At 31.5% G+C, this 18,244-nt stretch overlaps 1 protein-coding gene across 2 annotated transcripts in view; it reads left to right on the forward strand.

Annotated features, from left to right (window-relative positions):
- The window catches only part of LOC148284079 (forkhead box protein O-like), a 40,941-nt gene extending 22,919 nt beyond the window's left edge, over window positions 1–18,022 (forward strand). For both annotated transcript variants that reach the window (XR_015825409.1, XM_088242696.1), the window contains exon 8: window positions 14,925–18,022. The gene's annotated coding sequence lies outside the window, so the exon portion shown is untranslated. The remainder of the gene's footprint in view (window positions 1–14,924) is intronic.
- The last annotated feature ends 222 nt before the right edge of the window (window positions 18,023–18,244 follow it).

Consider the following 18,244-nt stretch of genomic DNA (forward strand, 5'->3'; position numbering starts at 1 on the left):
TGATTTAAGTCTATTACACAATTCTTGTACATGACCATCCCGTTTAAAATAGCAATCGATAGTTAATCCTAAATATACATACGCACTAATATTTTCTAATATATATATTACAATTTTCTGATGGATACAGTGAAAATCATGAAAAACTATACAGGGCTCCATATCAAATTTGGCATTTGGCGATCTAGTGTGCATTATTGCTTTTAATATGAATTTTAGAGCACAAGTTTCGGATATTTGGAATAACCCATCATCGGGAGTCCAAAAAATATTTTTTATTCATTGTATGCGCCACCACAACTGACAAAAAACTTATGCAATCCAAGTTTTAACTTTATAAGCTTTTTTGAATATTTTTTTTTACTTAAGTGTTTTGATATTTTTAATTTTAACATGGCTGGATTTTCGGATTTTACTGAGTACAGAAATGTAATATAAGAAATGAGTTTACTTCACCTTTAAAATGTCAGTTAGTTCACTTTACCCGCAATGGACTCAATACATATTGTTTGTTGTAATTATCGGTTTTCTTTATGTATTTCTCAGAAGGCGTTGTTATTTTCATATTACCAGCCACCGTGAATATTGTGCATTGATGGGAAACTCGTCTACTATAAAAGAAGATTCTGAAAAGTTGTCATGACGACCCTACCCGTCTTTTCCATACAATCAACATCATTTATTACGCTATCACTTTGTATCAAAGAAAGAAATATACTATTTCCCCTAAGAAAGAGATACTTCTGGAACTCGAAACGCAATATTTTGTACGAGTATGTACTAACTTCTACACAGTTTGATGTTTCTGAAGTCAATCTAAATAAGTAAAAAAAAAATAGAAGTGTTTCAATCTTTAGTTGTGATATTTTATGTTTATGCAGGTAAATCCTTGCGACATCTATTGGAAAACTTATACGCCTTTGGACAAAATAATTTCCCGAGTGTTTTTCAAAATAATAATAGTTTTAATGTGAATTTTTTTTTATGTGAAAGTAAATTTTTTCTGTTATTCACTTTTTATTTATTAGCATAAATTGCATTCACCTTTTTTGTTTTCCTATTTGAAAAATCTTTTTAATAATATTTCATTTTAATTAAGTCCCAAAATCAAAATATTCCATTTTAAAAATTAATTAACACGAAAAAGAAATTCCTCGGTACGGAATATATTGGTGAAGAAACACTATTCTAAACTAAAAATTAAAAAAGTTAATGTAAAAATCATAATATATTTTTATCTCTTTTCATAGATACATTAAATCGCTCTATAAAAGTAGATCTCTTTGTCCTTAATGCAGTGTGGGATATATGAGGATTGGCAAAGCTTAAAGTTAGATAATTTATGTATACATACCTTTATTTTTACACATAAAATAATTAAGGGGATGAATAAAATAAAAACAATAATAAAATTTAACCAACAATGTCATACATATGAAACAAGGGGTAAAAAAAAGATAAGATTACCAATGAGGAAAAAAACAGAATATCAAAACTCATTGTACAAGGGATTGAAGCTTCACAATGAGTTACCTGAAGAAATAAAAGAAATAGAAAAAATTGAAATATTTAAAATTAATTTTTAAAAAATATGTAATTGAGAAATTTTGATAAAAAAATTGTAATATTATTAAAACTTTAAATTAGTTCTTAAAATGTAATGAGCTAACTTAATAAAGCATAAATATTTTTGTCCTTGTTTTGTTATTGCTTAATACATTTTTTTCTGGTGTCTATTTGTTAACATTTTCATTGATGTTATTAATATTACATTTTCATTAATGTAATTAATATTACCATTTGTTGAAAAACAATATCTTACATTTCAAATTTAAAATTATTTATTTTTAGCCTTCTAACCTATCTTAGTGATTGGGTTTTTTCGGCATAATTTTAATGAAAACATAAATCGAAAAGATCATTGTGGATATAATATTCGCCGATGAAACAAAACCAGTCATTGATCGAAGATACACGACATTACATGACAAATGGTGTGATTTTTAGAGAATTATTATTTTAGTAAATTCCTGGCGCACGAACACAAAAACGCAAAGCCTCCATTATGAGGTTCGTATTTCCCGCCAATACATATACATGGTTGCAAATTGCAGCTCTCGCCGATACCCATCTGACAACGTTTGTGAACATCGTTTAAAAATGTCTACCAGAGCCGTGATTGCGTGTGATAACTTGTATCGATTCCTAATGGCTCGACAAAGCATCTGTATTTGTGTGAACACATCACACAATGAACTTAAGAAAGGTTTAGCGGAGACATACGAAAATAATAAGTCATACTACTAACTACATGTTGTGGATTATTATTTACTGATTTATTTATTGAACACTTTAAAACATTGCGTGTAAACGCTTTGTTATATTAAGCAAAATACGAGATATTTTGATAAATAAAATACAAAAATGTAACATACTACACGGTTAAATATCTATTTTTCATAATAAACAATAATCTTATGATTTAGGCTTGTTATAGCAAAATACGACTTCATTATTTTAAAAAGTAACAGTCATATCTAATCTTATATTCTGTCACATGGGTCTACGTTCAAGGCGCGCGGAAGGAATGCGGTAGTGAGTTGGGACGCTGTCCCTATGACTTTAAATTAAAATTACCTGGTCAATATTCACGAATATATTATACTCTTGAATATCAAGGTGCCATTTTTTTATCGAAACTCAACCGGGAAGCGTCAAAACACATTCCTTCTGTGCGCCTTGAACGTAAACCCCGACTTTACACTGTACTTGACGGGTTTTTTGCTACATACCAACCAAATAAAATAACAATAATTAAGAAATAAATATGTATGATCAACAATAACGAAAAAGGTATATTCGCCGTTAAGGCAAAATTCACTAACCCTAAAAACGACAGCTTTGAGTTAAATATGCCGTTCAAAGCGTAAAATTACGTGCGACTTTATTTGTTCATATATTAAAACATTAAAAAAAACAAAGAACGTTGTTGAATTAACTACCTGATAAAAGAAGTATAAAAATTGGAAAATTGTTTTCAGGCGTTGCCTAGTAGGTGAATTGGTTCAGTCGGATGAATCGCACCCACATGATAAAGGTTTCACCTCTTTTACTTCGCAAAAAACAGCAGATGGAAAAGTTGAGGAAATGTGGATGTTCAAACATAGGCAGAATGGTAAATGTTACAGTGTGTAAGATGGTGACTTAAACCAGCCAATTACAAGTCATAATCCCTGTAAATGCCTAGAATTTCATATTTCCTTCTCAAAATGTTTTCCCTCTTTGTTGCAACAAATTTAGAAAAAATATTTTTTAAGTAAAAAAAATATTTTAACGATATTAAAATAATTATTTCTAATATTTACTTCTTAACGTTTGCATTGTTTAGTTTATAAACGAGCTAAAGTCACCTACCCGAATTTTAGCCACCTCGCCTCATTAAAAACCTTCCAAGATAAATGTACCAGATGGAAAGAGTTACCAGTGCAATGAATTATGTTGAATACATAAAACCTCCAAAACACAAAAAAATAACTTTTCCTTCATCTCCAAACTTTCAATTTGCTATTTTTAAAAATGATGTTTTTTGAGTTAGTTACTTTTGCCTGAACGGCTAAGATACAATATGTAAATATTGTAATAATATAGTAATTATAAACACCTACTGACGGATTGCATAAATACAATTGATTAGGGCTTTGTTTATTATATTTTTATAGTAATTGAATTATTGTTGAGATAAAAAAAAAAAAAAAACAAATCATATTCAATAACTTAATATCAATAGGGAGAGGAGACGTGGGAAACAAGAATGAAGAGGGAGTTATAGGGAGATCAGCAAGTAATTAGACAGGGAATAGTTGAAGGAAAAGTGGATAGAGGTAGAGGTGTCTGAAAATTGGTTAAAGATCTAAGGAAAGGTAGTGATATTAGGACGTGTATTTAAAACACAAAATGAAGGTGTTCTTATAGTCTTGCAGCCCGAGCAGTGGACGAGTTTGTGAAAAACGTATGATAACATGGGGTAAAAAAGTTATTTCATTCGATGAGCGAAGTGATAGTCCGATAGGTAATTTTCGGGCATCTCGGAGCATTGGAATAGGGAAGAATGTTGTATAAATGAAAAAGAGGTTTATGCGCTGTCCATTTTACGGTTATTTTGGTCCACAACATCAGACCCAATAACTGTGGTGAATTACAGCACAAAACACCCAGGCGTGCAAAAAGCAGCATTTAATTTTTGCGATACCACCGGGACCCTCCATGCGTGAGGCAAGCGTCTAACTATTACACCACGGGGGCTGTCAATTTTAATTTCTGTCTAATATTATTACTGTCGTATAACATATTATCACTAATTGATTTTTGTAAAATAATTTAATTTTTAGTTTCCATCACTGCATTATCAAATTATATCGACTGGTTCCGGGTCAACTTAGTATTAGACTATTTAAAAAATGGCAAAAGAATAATATATCTAGATTAAAATAAATAATATTTACTTATTTATCTATCTCCTAATAAGAAGTACTGGAAGCAAACATAAGAATCCCTCCCAAAACTGAAAATGGGTTATTAATACCGAAATCAAGTTTATTTTATTGGAAAGCCAAGACATTTATAAAAATATAAGATACAGATTATAAATACATTTTTAAAAAAATTAATAACCCGCTAAGCCTCTATTTTGAGGCTTGTGAGCGGGTGGGATAGAGGGGAAAAAACTATTCTTGGATTTTTTTCTTGCGACAGACGGGAATCGAACCCGCGACGTCTATAAGGTTTTTTCATAAGGTCCAATAAGAGGTTTCTTCTTAATATTGGTAAAAAAATTAAACATATATCTACCTATTTAGGTAGTCATTTGACAGTGTTCTTCAAAATCGTCCTTAAATCACACAGATTCAAATTATGCTTGACACTGAATTTTTGCATTCTCCGTTAAATTATCAAAGCCCAATTAGAAATTTCACAATCAGTCTATTACACACCGTATTAAGTTTTTAAAAATGGCGGCATTTTGCTAATGTACGAGTATGTAGCTAATTTAGATATCTCCCATTTTGTAATAAGTAAACTCAAAATGTCCCCTTCTGCATAGCCAGCGATGTCCTTTTTTTTGTGTTATTTTATGATTATTTTTATTATTTTCCTATCCTGGTACGTAGTCACTGCATCGGCACTCCAATCGCAGCGTATCTAGATGATTTTTTTACATGGAAAGTAAGGTGATCAGTGTTACGCTTTAGGTGCCAGTCCTGGAACATTGAAATATTGCAGTATAGAACGACCTTTATATCAATATTTCGCATCCACTCTGCCAGGAATCGAACGCAGGACTTAAAAAATTAGAGTCGAACGCAATAATCACTAAGCAACGAGGCAGACTTACCTCCACTTGATTTCCTTTGTCAGGATTTTTACCTGAGATTAGCCATCGAGCCCAGGGTTCTGGATTATATGCAGAAAAAAAACAACATCACTTATTTTACATAAAGTCTCGTGTTTCAAACGGTTTATATAAATTTCTCAATAACTTCTCCACTAGAATTTTAACTTTTTACATCCAGTGAAACCAGAAGGAATGCGAGTATTAGACTGCCAAGACAAAATGTTGTACTACTAATATTATTTGTGCACCACACCGTATTTCCTTTGAAGATTGGACATAAACCCTTATTGTATTGGCTAATGGGGAAATTACACTTTCTTCTGGAAGAAAAAACTTGGCAAGCTTACTGAAAGCTTTTGCGGTCAACGACTACAACTAGTGATAAAGTACGCGATTTTATTCTCTTTCCCGGAGAGAGATCTAACTATGTTATACGGCAGGGCCTCAAAACTACGGCCCGGGTAAAGAAAACTATCCGTCCCGTGGGTGAGCGTGCCATGTGTGCATGCGGCATTTTAAACATTTATTTAATAATATGAACATAAATCATAATACCAGAGAAAATGTATACATCAGACTCCCATTTAGAAAGAAGGCAAAGTCACAAAATGCAATCTTATATAAGGTAGTAAACAACTAATTTCTGAAGAAGAAAAAATATATTTTTTAATAAAAACTTAAAGACAAATGTGTTAAAAAATATATATTAAATAACATACATACCATTTTATTATTAGAGCACATACAAGAATATGTTTAATTATGCACTATTCTAAGATTTAAATTAAAAACATGTATTTTTAAACTCAACATTATCTGCCGTTTTCTTAAAGATATTTATTACAGCGTAATTCTTATTTGTCAAAATTTATAGCTCTTTTTTATTCCCGTAGTAATGGTTACATTCGTTTTCAGTATATGTGCGCATGCGTATTGTTGCCATGTTTGGCTAGTCTCATCGGGACATTCTGGGATTGGGAGATGTAGCAACAAAAATTGCCATTATGTAATGAAATTTTAAAAATGTAAGATACTATTTTGAACAGTTATTTTTGCCCCTTTACGTATCTATTTAACTCCGTGCAAGTCATCTTACAATTAACCTAAAACTGCAACATTTATTCTACAGTCTCTTAACAGCAGAAGATTTCTTTCATCAGTCCACGGGCCGACATCAATTTATTATATTACTCTTTTTTCTGTGGCGTTATGGACAGGATTTTAAAGTAAATGAATACTTGCATACTTGCGAATGTGAAAATTTAGAACAATTAAATTCAATAAAATACTTAGGGGTCATAATAGATTCTAAACTTAGCTGGAAAGATCAAATTATCGAAATATCCAAGCAAATACGGAAATCAGCATACATTTATAAAAGCCTAAGAAATATTTTGAATGCTCAACTTATGAGACAAATTTACTTTGCTTTTTGCCAAAGCAAACTATCATATTGCAATTTAGCTTGGGGAGGTTGCTCTCGTTCAATCCTTGAACCAGTAAAAATAGCACAAAAATGGATCATGAAGACCATTCTCAAAAAACCCTCGAGGTATTCAACGGAAGATCTATTCGCTGAGTTAAAGATGTAAGATGTAAGACAATTGTTTGTGAGGTGCCTACTACTTAAATTTTATGATAAATTAAGTGAGGTCAAAAGAACCCAACAAAATATAAACACTCGTTCAGCAACACAAATTAACTGTATTGTGACATTTGTATCAACCGCCTTTGGTAAAAAGCAATACAATGTAATTGCTCCAAAAATATTTAATGATTTATTGCCAAATATAAAAGACTCAAAATGTAAAACAAATTTTTAAATAAAAATAACTGCACATATAAATAATGTAGCGAGAGATTTAAAAAAATATATATGTAAATCAATAAACGTAGTACTTTATATAATTGGTACACATATTATTTATATTTTTATGTTTTTCATTGCTTAATATTTGTTTTATTATATATTATACTATATTATTTATGTTTAAGTAACATGTATTCTTGGCACATATAAATACTTTATATTTGTACAATAATGATTTTTAATTTCTTACATTTGATTAGCTAGGCATTTATAATTAAGTAGTTTTAGTTTTTCTTTTTTACGTTATTGTTTTATTAGTATAGGACTACTTACGCTCTAAAGATTAAAAATCTCCATCTTAGAACAGGCTGTGCCATATTAGATGGAGACTATCATAAACAGAGAACACTCCGTTTTCATTTTACATTAATTTATTTTATATAGATTCCCTGTTATTAAGTATGTATATTATTTTTTGCAATAAATTTATAAATAAAAAAATAAAATAAAAATAATTTCGTCAATTGACAAAAAAAACACTTTTCTTTCACAGAATAAATCAACTTCTACTCTATAGATGCAAGTTCAGCCTCTATAAAAGTTCTTTAGATACAAAAATTGCTGAAAGCATTTTCCACCTAATCTACACGTTCGTAGTCTTGGAAGGTTTTCGTTAGTTAACAGCGTTACTGCATTGTGCAAATTTAAATCGGGACTCTATAGGTTTTGTCGGGACAAAAAACTCAACAACGGTGGCCCAATATATCGGCAGCCCTATGCACGAGGCATGTTTTCACAATAAACTTGAACAATAACAATTTTATGCACCTGAAGTGTACCTTGGCCCGCTAGTCTCTGTTTACCAATGTGAGCCTTGGACGAGAAAAGTTTGCACACCCCTGTGATCCACCATCTAGAACGCAAGATTCCAAATATGAAACTTTGCTAAATGAATTTGCATAGGGGTGATAAGTAGTTATAATTATGATATTACTGCTACCAGAATCGTCCATTCGTGTCTCATTTCGCTCTCAAAATATATTTTGTTTAAATTACTTTTTCTTTAATTATTTACATAAAACTATCAAACCATAAAATAAAATTTCACACTGCCAAAGTCATAAATTTAACAAAAAAAAACTGCTTAGCAATCTGTGATAAAATAATTCAATTAAAATACGAATTTTGCTACATAAGTCAAACCGAAATGAATTATTTTTGTCTGTGGTATTTTGTGACGTCACAGCTGAGGAGCGGAATAGTATCTATTCAATTTTACAATTGGGATTTCTCGCTTCCTGATTTTCCTCCCTCTTGTAACCACGTGGCACCACCACTAGCACTGACACACTTACAAGCGAGGCTGTGTGATACACGCGATACGTACGTGTATTAGAGACTAGGGATGCATACGAAATATCGATGTTTTCAAGACATCGATGTCAGTTGGCTATGGAAATGGCGATGATAATTTTTTGCTTTTTATAAATTTATTTATATTTCAACCAACAAATCATCACGCCGTTTTCCCGTAGAGGTAGGAAAATAGAATAGAACGCCATATCACTCTGTATTTGCATACAGACATCGTTTCCTTTACATCCACCCATCTGCTTATGCCCGCGCGCCGATTATTCCGATTTTTGACAAGTCCATCTTATTTATTTGTTGGATTTGGTCATGCTATGTTTTTCTACGGATCTCGACATTACAGGAATTAGTACGTATTATTATACTTATAAATTATATCTAGCTATTACTAGACCTCCATATTCCATTCTCAAAAACGTTCTCCCTCTTGGCTGAGTCTTAATAATGAGAATAGTACTCAAAAGAAACATATTATATTAGAATGTAGAAATAATGCATAAAGAAATAAAATTTCTCGCAGTGAAACAACAAATAAAATATAATGTAGCAAATTTCATTCATAAAATAACTAAGTGGTTAAATTAAATGAAAAATTATATTTAATTTAACCAAAAATGCAATAAAAATGAATCTAGAGATAAAAAAAAGTAAGATTGAGGAGAAAATCTGTCTCAAAATTCAGTCTCGAGGAATCAAGACTTTTTTTTTGCACCACAACAGGCCAGGAGGCCCAATTACAGGGGTGAATTACATCACAGAACACCCAGGCTTGAGAAAAACACATTTCAATTTTTGCGTTCTCACCGAGAATCGAACCCGGAACCTTCCATGCGTGAGTCAAGCGTCTTGACCACTACACCGCGGAGGCCGACTTTATGAGTTTAACAATATTTTGAGTTTGTCCAAATGTTTGTAGACAAGGACTGGATTCAACTCCCTGAGGAGCTGTTTATATTAACATATTACAACAAAGATGAAAAACATTTAAGAAAAGGTAATATAGAAGTCTAGGCATCTACAGAGCTTATGACCTGTCAATGGCTGGTTTAAGTGGCCACTTTACAAACTTCACAAATATTAACCGATGAAAGAATTTAAGAAATATAGATGTTCAAATATAGGCAGAATGGTGAATGTTACACAGTGTGTAAAGTGGCCACTTAAACCAGCCATTGACAGGTCATAAGCCCTGTAGATGCCTAGACTTCGATATTACCTTCTCTTAAATGTTCTTCATCTCTGTTGTAATATGTTTATGAGTTTAGTTACATGAAAAATTAACGAAATGGAAATCCATTTAAAATTTAAAAAAAACAATATGTTCTTAATAAATTTTGATATAAATTATTGTATCTAAAGTTATTCAAAGTTTATATCATTTCTTAAGGGAATTTGCGATGCAGAGAAATTTGATGAATTTGAACTAGTTTTTCTGTCAGTTTTTCGCAGATGCCTACTCAATATTGTTCGAAAAAGACAAATGCACGTTGGATTGATTATGCCCAACTAAAATCGACAACATCGAGGTTTCTTTGTCACGTTTTCCGCAACTCAAAACAGAACCTATTTTTTTTATTTTTTCTTAGACAGAATTTTTTGTGCCGGTAGCTTTTCCGTTTTTCAAAATTATTTATCATATTTGTGGTAAACAATTTATTAGTACGGTACGTCCGAAGCCGGCAGATGAAACTGGGTACTTTTATGGGTTTTTGGATGGCCCTAGCTTTCAAAAGAAATAATTTATCAAAAAAGCTAAATTATAGAGACACGCCGATGGTAAATATCTATAGTGCGTAAAATCACTGCTCTAGTGCTATTATCCAGAGAGAAAATACGGGAATACGTTTGTATAAAAGTCAGACTCCGTTTCCTCTTAAGATGTTATGAACTAAATCAATAAATACCTACTTAAAATTTTGTAAAATAAACAAATAGTTTAAACATCGGTTTTTCGCTGAATCGATGTTTTGATAGTAGGTCGTCTCTAGGAGTCTGAAACTACCACCCCTGAGATAGATGGCCCAGTGGCCGACGCGACGTGGCGCCAAGCTCCCTTACACGAGAAAAACCCGCGAAATTTTCAACCACGCGGGGGCGGTTCAGATTCACACGCTTATTTATTGATAGGATTTTACTTGGTTGTGGATTGGAGCTCCGATATCGGTTGAGACGACGAGACGTCATGCTCCTTGTGTAGTTATTGCGTGTTGAATAATAGTAAATCTACATATTATGTTTAATATACATATACATTATATATGTATGTATAAAATGCCATCTGAACCGTTAAACTGTTCATATTATGAACATATTACAACAGAGATGAAGAACATTTAAGAAAAGGTAATATAGAAGTCTAGGCATCTACACGGCTTATGACCTGTCAATGGCTGGTTTAAGTGGCCATTTTACACACTGTGTAACATTCACCATTCTGCCCATGTTTGAACATCCACATTTCCTCAACTCTTCCATCTGTTGACTTTTGTGAAGTAAAAGAGCTGAAACCTTTATCACGTGGGTTAGATTCATCCGGCTGAATCCAGTCCTTGTCTACAAAAATTTGGACAAACTCAAAATATTGTTGATCATATTACCTTAACGTTAAAATAAATTGTGTAGATACCTCGCGATTGTTATACGAATGCAGTGCCCTACGCATCATTAGTGGCGGATAAGGAATTAATGATGATGATCATGATGAATGGGTAAAGTTACACAGTCTGTAAAGTGACCACTTAAACAGCCAACAGCAGATCGCAAACCTCGTAATTGCCTGGACTTTCTAAATTTCAATCCCAAAAGGGTTATCTATCTCGGTTGAAACATCTTTCGAAATTTGTAGTTTATAAAAATTTATCGGTCAAACTTGACACGCCCCACAATCGCACCTCCCTGTTACGCGAGGGTTAGTTGTGTGTATGCGGGTAGGTAGTAGGTTGGAGTAGTGGGAATAGGGTAGGAAGAGAGGGGATATAGTAAGAGAAGTGGGGATAGACGCCGGCGCCGCTGAAGGCTTGTCGACTAAAATTTCCCATTGAAATGTTCCTTGCCACCACTCACTTACGCTACAATCCCTACACACAGGATGTTTATTTTTCATATTCTTGCTATTGCAACAGAAATTAAAAACATATTCGAAAAAGGACACAGAAGCGTACCCATTTATTAAAATTATGACGTGTTTTGTTCGAAAGTCCACATTTCCTCTATTTTTTTAAAACGATAATAAATTTATTTAGTCTTAATATTATCATCATTCCTTTGTCGCGCGTAATGGCGCATAGGGCTCTGCATTGGTACACCAATCGCAGCATATCTTGATCATTGTTTTGTTACGCGATGGTAAGATTATTAGTCTTATGCTAATGTGTAAGTCCAGGGACTATGAAATACTCTAGTGTAAAAACACCTTTTAAAAAAATTAATTAATATCAATTGTGTCGGGAAACGAACCCGAGACCTCTTGCATGGTAGGCAAACGCGCTGACCACTACACCAGCTTCGTAACATTAATGAAAGCTACTAAATTTTTGACTTAAATGCAAAATTTAAGTTCGAGTTCGAGTTAGTTCGAATTTAAAATCTAGAAATGCAATTCTTTAGTTTTTAAGTAACTTTAAAAACAGCACTAGACTCTAAGCTTTTGTAATAATTAAAAAAAAGTATTACTTAAAAGGCTGAAGGCTGATTCGCTGAAATCAGCGTTTAAAGATACTGAGGTGGAAAATTCCTGTCATTTCACCTTGTGTTTACTACTCGTGTCGCCATTTTATCTCGAACAGTTATTTTTTGTTAGTTTACACACTTTTTATTTTACACATAATTATCTTGAGGAATTTTCCACCTCAGTATCTTTAAACGCTGATTTCAGCAAATAATAGCCCATTAAGGACTACTTTTTTGTATTACTACACAAGCTTAGAGTCTAGCAAAATTTAAAAAGTTACTCAAAAACTCAAAAATTGCCTTTTTAGATTTTAAATTTTATGTTGAAAGTTTAAGTCTGACTTGCTCGAACTGAAATTCTGCATTTTAGGTCAAAACTTTTGTAGCTTTCATTGATGTTACGAAGCTGATTATTTTATGCGTGAAAGTACAATAAAAAAAAATGAGTTACAAAAAACTTTCCAAAAATCAAACAAAAATTAAAACCGGTCCGTTCGAAAATTTTTACTCATTAAAAAAATCATAACTCGAAAACTACGCAAAATCGCGGAAAATACATAGGGGTGATCCAAAAACCCCCAATATGAGACACCTACATTTTACCTTTGGACGTCACTTCTCCGGCCACCCTGCACATCTTGTCAAGTTGCTTGCGGAGCCTTAGGTCCATGTTGTTTGGCAGGAAAATATTAGATTTTTTGCTAAACGCAAGCCTCGCTTCGTGTATGCGGCAGTCGACTTCTCTTTTTGTTCTACCACCCCAAGTGATCCTGCGTCCAAGGTAGATAAACTCTTTCGCGGTTTTCAGTGTTGCTCTTACTTAACATTACTGCGTTTATTTGCTGCTCATTACGGGCCACAGTCATCACTTAAGTTTTGCTCCTGTTTGTTATCATGTTATATTTATTATTTAGTACATTCTCCCAAGGCTGTCAGAGCTTCTGTGAAATCTTCTTCCCTTTTAGCAACCAGAGCGATGTAAAAACTAATGTTTACATTGCACTTCTTATATTTAAGTCCTATTTTAACGCTTTTGTTTTACTCTTAAACTGTAACTTTTATCCATAAAAGATATCAATTTGGATCAAGATAATAATTCTTAACAACGTATATATTATAATGTTTTTCATACGTTTTTTTTAAACTGTACCTTTAAAATATTTACAATAGTTTTTTTTTTACTAACTTCATCCTTTGGTTTTTATGAAGTAAAGAATTTTTCCGTGTCTGTGCGGATAAATAAAACAGTTCTGTGTGTAAAATAGAACCAGAACCCCGGACTAGCGTTTTTGACTCAATGACTACTCTCAGGTAAAAATCCTGAAAAACAAATTCTAGCGGAGATAAGTCCGCCTTTTCGTTATGTTGCACTGCGCAAAACAATCTTCTTCTTAAACTTTTAGGAAGTTGAAATCATGATTGTTTCATTCCATTTCAATGTTAAAAATAAGAAATAAAATTTGATTTTCAGAAATAAAACATCATGTACATTACGAAAGCACCATTTTGTGTCTCCCTACTACCTCCGTAGTACTTCCTTATAGGTGATTCTTGCTTATTCGGGTCATATGGCCCTAAATTATGCTCTAGGTACAAGTATTATATAAATAATATATATACATATCGCCTACTATGTACTCATTGATATATTGCGATCTACACTTTCATTTAGATACAAACGTTTTTATTTTTTTCCAAAATATTTGTGATTAAATCAACAGTATTTTCAGATGTTGCTTAGTAAGTGAAATAATTCGGATGATCTCACCCACATCAATAACGATATTAGCTCTTTTAATTCATAAGAATGAACAGTGAAAGCAGTCCCTCCACATTAGGTGGCATCCGTGGTTTAGTGATTGAGACACCTTGACTCATGCACGGAAGATTCCGGGTTCGATTCCCGGTGAGAACACAAAAATTTAAACATATATATAATAAAAAATAATAACTCTGTTGCTTCCCGCTGTAATCGGGGTCTTGTGAATGCTTTGACTTCTATATTCCCTAAAATTTATTAGTCTCTGTCGAAACATTTAATTATCTAGAAGAAAACTACGTATGCACGTTTAATATTAATTTTATCAGTCAGCACCTACATACTCTGCAAGTAATCTAGCGGTTCAGCGACTTGTTCTAGAGCCATTGGAATAATTTTGTGGCCCACCGTATTTTTGAACAATTCATCATCCTTCTTACAATTTTTCAGCGTCCTAACTTGAGAGGAATTTCCATCTTTCACCGTTAGTCCATCCTTGGGTGGGTTAAATGCCATTTCAGACTGTCTGAACTACGAATATCTGCGTAAATTTAAAATTGCGCTCGGAGAAATTAAATTAAATTTGGATTTATATACCGAAAGGGGTTTAAAAATGGGTTATTTTTACTCGCTTGCAGATTTTTATCCAGTCTAATTGTTTTCTTGCGGGAAATTTTTACCGCGCCAATGATCACCATCTTAGGGGAGTAATTATTTAAATGCTACCCTGTCATCCCAACCCTATAATGGAAAGTTTTTCTCGAGAGAAAAAGCCAACCGAAAATTTGGTGACTATTTTATGCGTTTTTAGAAAAATTTAACTGTACCATTTAACTAACCTAATTAAGGTGCCGAGTTATTAATCTTAATTAATTATATTTTATTGCTACATGTATTAAAATGTGTTGTTTTCTTTGTTTCAGAAGGTGAAATACACTGATTTGGATTTTCTATCGTGTTTTATTTGATGGCGACATTAATGAGACGTTTTTAATATTAGTCAATTTCTACCTTGTATTTTGAAAGGTATAGCAAATGTTACTATCCTTTTTTACACAAACATCGAGATAAAATGTGAAAGGAATGCTTTATATAATAATGTATTGTTAAGAGTTATAGAAGAGTCGCTTAATGATTGATGTTCATATTATAAAACCTAGTACATGCGTTATGCAACACATACATAGATCACCTCAATACGCTAAGTTTAACTTTAAGGTGTTAATGTATTAGATAAATAAAGAATAGTCAATTATTTTTACTGAAACATGAATCCACGAATTAAATAATTGCTTTCAGACAACGTCTTTTTCAAATCAATGAAAAGTGCGCAGTATATAAAAATAACATCTTTTTTATATTTTTATATTGTAAATATTTAACGCCTTAAATATTCATAAACATTTTATACACTGTTTATAAGTACATACGTCAGACATACCTCATTTTTTATATTAAGTTACTGTTGGTTATTTTATTTTATTCTTCGACTGAGTTTTGATCGCAAATGTATACACAGTCAGACAATGTAGCATTTCCACACTATATATACTGTTTTGTTACTGGTTTTACACATTATATGTAGAATTACTTTCTTTATTGAACTCATCCTTTCTATATAACAGACAAGTCAGACGATGATTCGTGGTTTGAAGTATGCTTTTTATCATTCATCCATATTTGGATAAACATAGGATTTGATTGCTATTAGAGTGCTTCATTCTCTTTTCTTCTGTTACCACAGTGTAGTTGGCTTAGTTTAAATATTGTTATTAAGTAAATATTGTGATTACCTCTGTAAGTACTCGACACGCTGAATTGTTAAACTAACCACACCATATAAGAGTGCCATAGATCGTAATATTATTATAGCTCACTAAGTCGTATGTCAATTTGAACGAATAATATACATCAGTACCTAAATGAGGCGAAAAAATATATTTTATCAGTTTCACTTCTCGACTCCGATATATTTTTATACTTTCTGAATGTAAATTAAAATATTGCATATAGGTTTCGTAAAAATAACTAACTTTAATATTTTTGTATTAATTATTTTTAATATTTATTTTAGTGTGGACTCGAATTCCCTTTTTGCTGAATACACAGGTGCTCCGTCAATTAAATAATTTTATGTTTTATCTTTAAGAATATAATGATTATGATAATACGATTGTCAATGATACAAAATACATGTTTTATTTCTTAGAATCCTCTGTCGAAACCAATTACATTTTACCGATGTTACGAACACGGTAAAATTGCATTAAATTATTTACTATCTTACGATGCTCCCCGTATTCAGTATAATATTGTTACCAAAATAACCATAATAACTATTTTGTAAATTCAAACATGATCAGGTCACAGTACTGCGTTAACGATAAAAGATATAAGTATAATAAATGTCAATTCATAATGATTGTTAATTAATAATGTTATTTATGACATTATTTTGTCAATGTATGTAATAGGTCAATTTTATCTCTGTGAAAGTAATCATACCAGTCATTCAAATTAATTATTGTTTTCTTGTTATGGTAATTCTTAAAAAGTGTTCTATCGTTTTTAATGTATAATATTATGAAGAAATAATATTATGTGGCGTATCAAGATAAACATTGATTCATTTTTGTAAGATATCAAATACTCCATCTTTGCATTAAGAAAATACGTTCAAATAGAGTTGTGATTTGCACCACTTATAAATAAATATGTTATTATTCGAAAACAACATTTATTATGAAACTCATTTTTTAAATAAAGCGAGTGTTCGTTTTTGTTTTAACATTTAATTTTTAAATTTGCAAAAAAATAACCAAAATGTGACTTTATTCTTGCAGCTTAATGTACTTAACCTTTGTTAAATGGTTAAAAATTTATATCCAGCAGTTTGTACATACTGCGTATTTCACTCTTTTTTGTTAATATAAAATCATTCTTACTGTATGATACTTGTGCTTAGGAAATGTGTTGTTTAAATTAAAATAACTGTATTGACTGTTAAAATGTACTAGTAGTATGAATGTTATTAATGTTATTATTTATACCACAGGTGTTCCTGCTCATTTGTGATAATGAAATTGAAATTGGTATCTAAACATCAGACGATTACGAGCTATTATTGTATTTTTATTAATGAGAATTTGGGAGCGAAGTGTTACACAAAACGGTCAATTTTTCTGTCAATGTCTAAAATCAGGATTATTCTGATGTATAAATAACTTAATTCATATTTTTTATTATGAATTTTTGATCTCCAGATTCATGAACTTTGAAAAAAGATTTTTATTATAAAATTGTACTAGCCCAATAATTGTAGGGTTTTTTTTTTAAGTTTGCTATTTCAAAATTATGTAAAAATAGAGTTTTATATCACATCATATTGATTTGGGAACGCAAAACAACATATTTCATTTTCGCAAAAACGCATAAATTTTGGGTGATTTCGTAGTTTAAAAATCGGTTATTTCTAAAAACAAACTATTTCCGTTTCCATATGGACATGGAAAAAATATTTCCAAAAACTGACTATTTCAAGGAATTAAAGAAAAGAATGAAACCTTTCTTGGATTTTTTCTTGCAACTGGAAAGAATCGAACTCGCGGCGCCAGTTTCACAGTTGGCCGTCTAATCAACTGCGCCACAGCATCAATTTGAAAAAAGTTAGTTTTTGAAAAGAACCCTACAAAATTACGATTAAAATAAAATTACCGTCATTTTTTTTGTACCTGTATATGGGAAAATTTGTTTATAAAGTAAATAAAATGATCGTAATGAAAATATTTTTTTATGCCTTTATATTGCACTCTTAAAATTCTGATTTTAGATAGTAAAAAAAGCTATTACAGTTGCTACTATGAGGTATTTGTGTGTAGAAATATTATTTAAGGGTGTTTAAATATGCAATTAATAAACCTTAGTAATTACTACAAAACTGAAGCAGATTATATGTACTAAAGGAAAATTTTAAAATAGTAAATAATTTTAACTGACATGTACTAATCAGTTGATTAGAAAATTTAAACGAAAATTAAAAGTGAGTAACTTTAAAAAAATGTAATTGTGTGGTGGATCCGCGATTTTCATTCCTGATTTTGTCTTTGTTATTAATTTGTGAGTTACAATGATTTTTCGTTTGTGGATTAAAATTATTTTTGATTCGTAAATAACAATGATTTTCGTCTTTCGAATGTATGTAACAATGACACCCAACCCAAGACGAATCCGGGAAGAGTATAAT

The sequence above is a fragment of the Micrasema longulum genome, unplaced genomic scaffold (genome assembly GCF_059751315.1).
Source record: "Micrasema longulum isolate JH-2025_06_02 unplaced genomic scaffold, ASM5975131v1 h1tg000158l, whole genome shotgun sequence".
Taxonomy (NCBI): Eukaryota; Metazoa; Arthropoda; class Insecta; order Trichoptera; family Brachycentridae; genus Micrasema; species Micrasema longulum.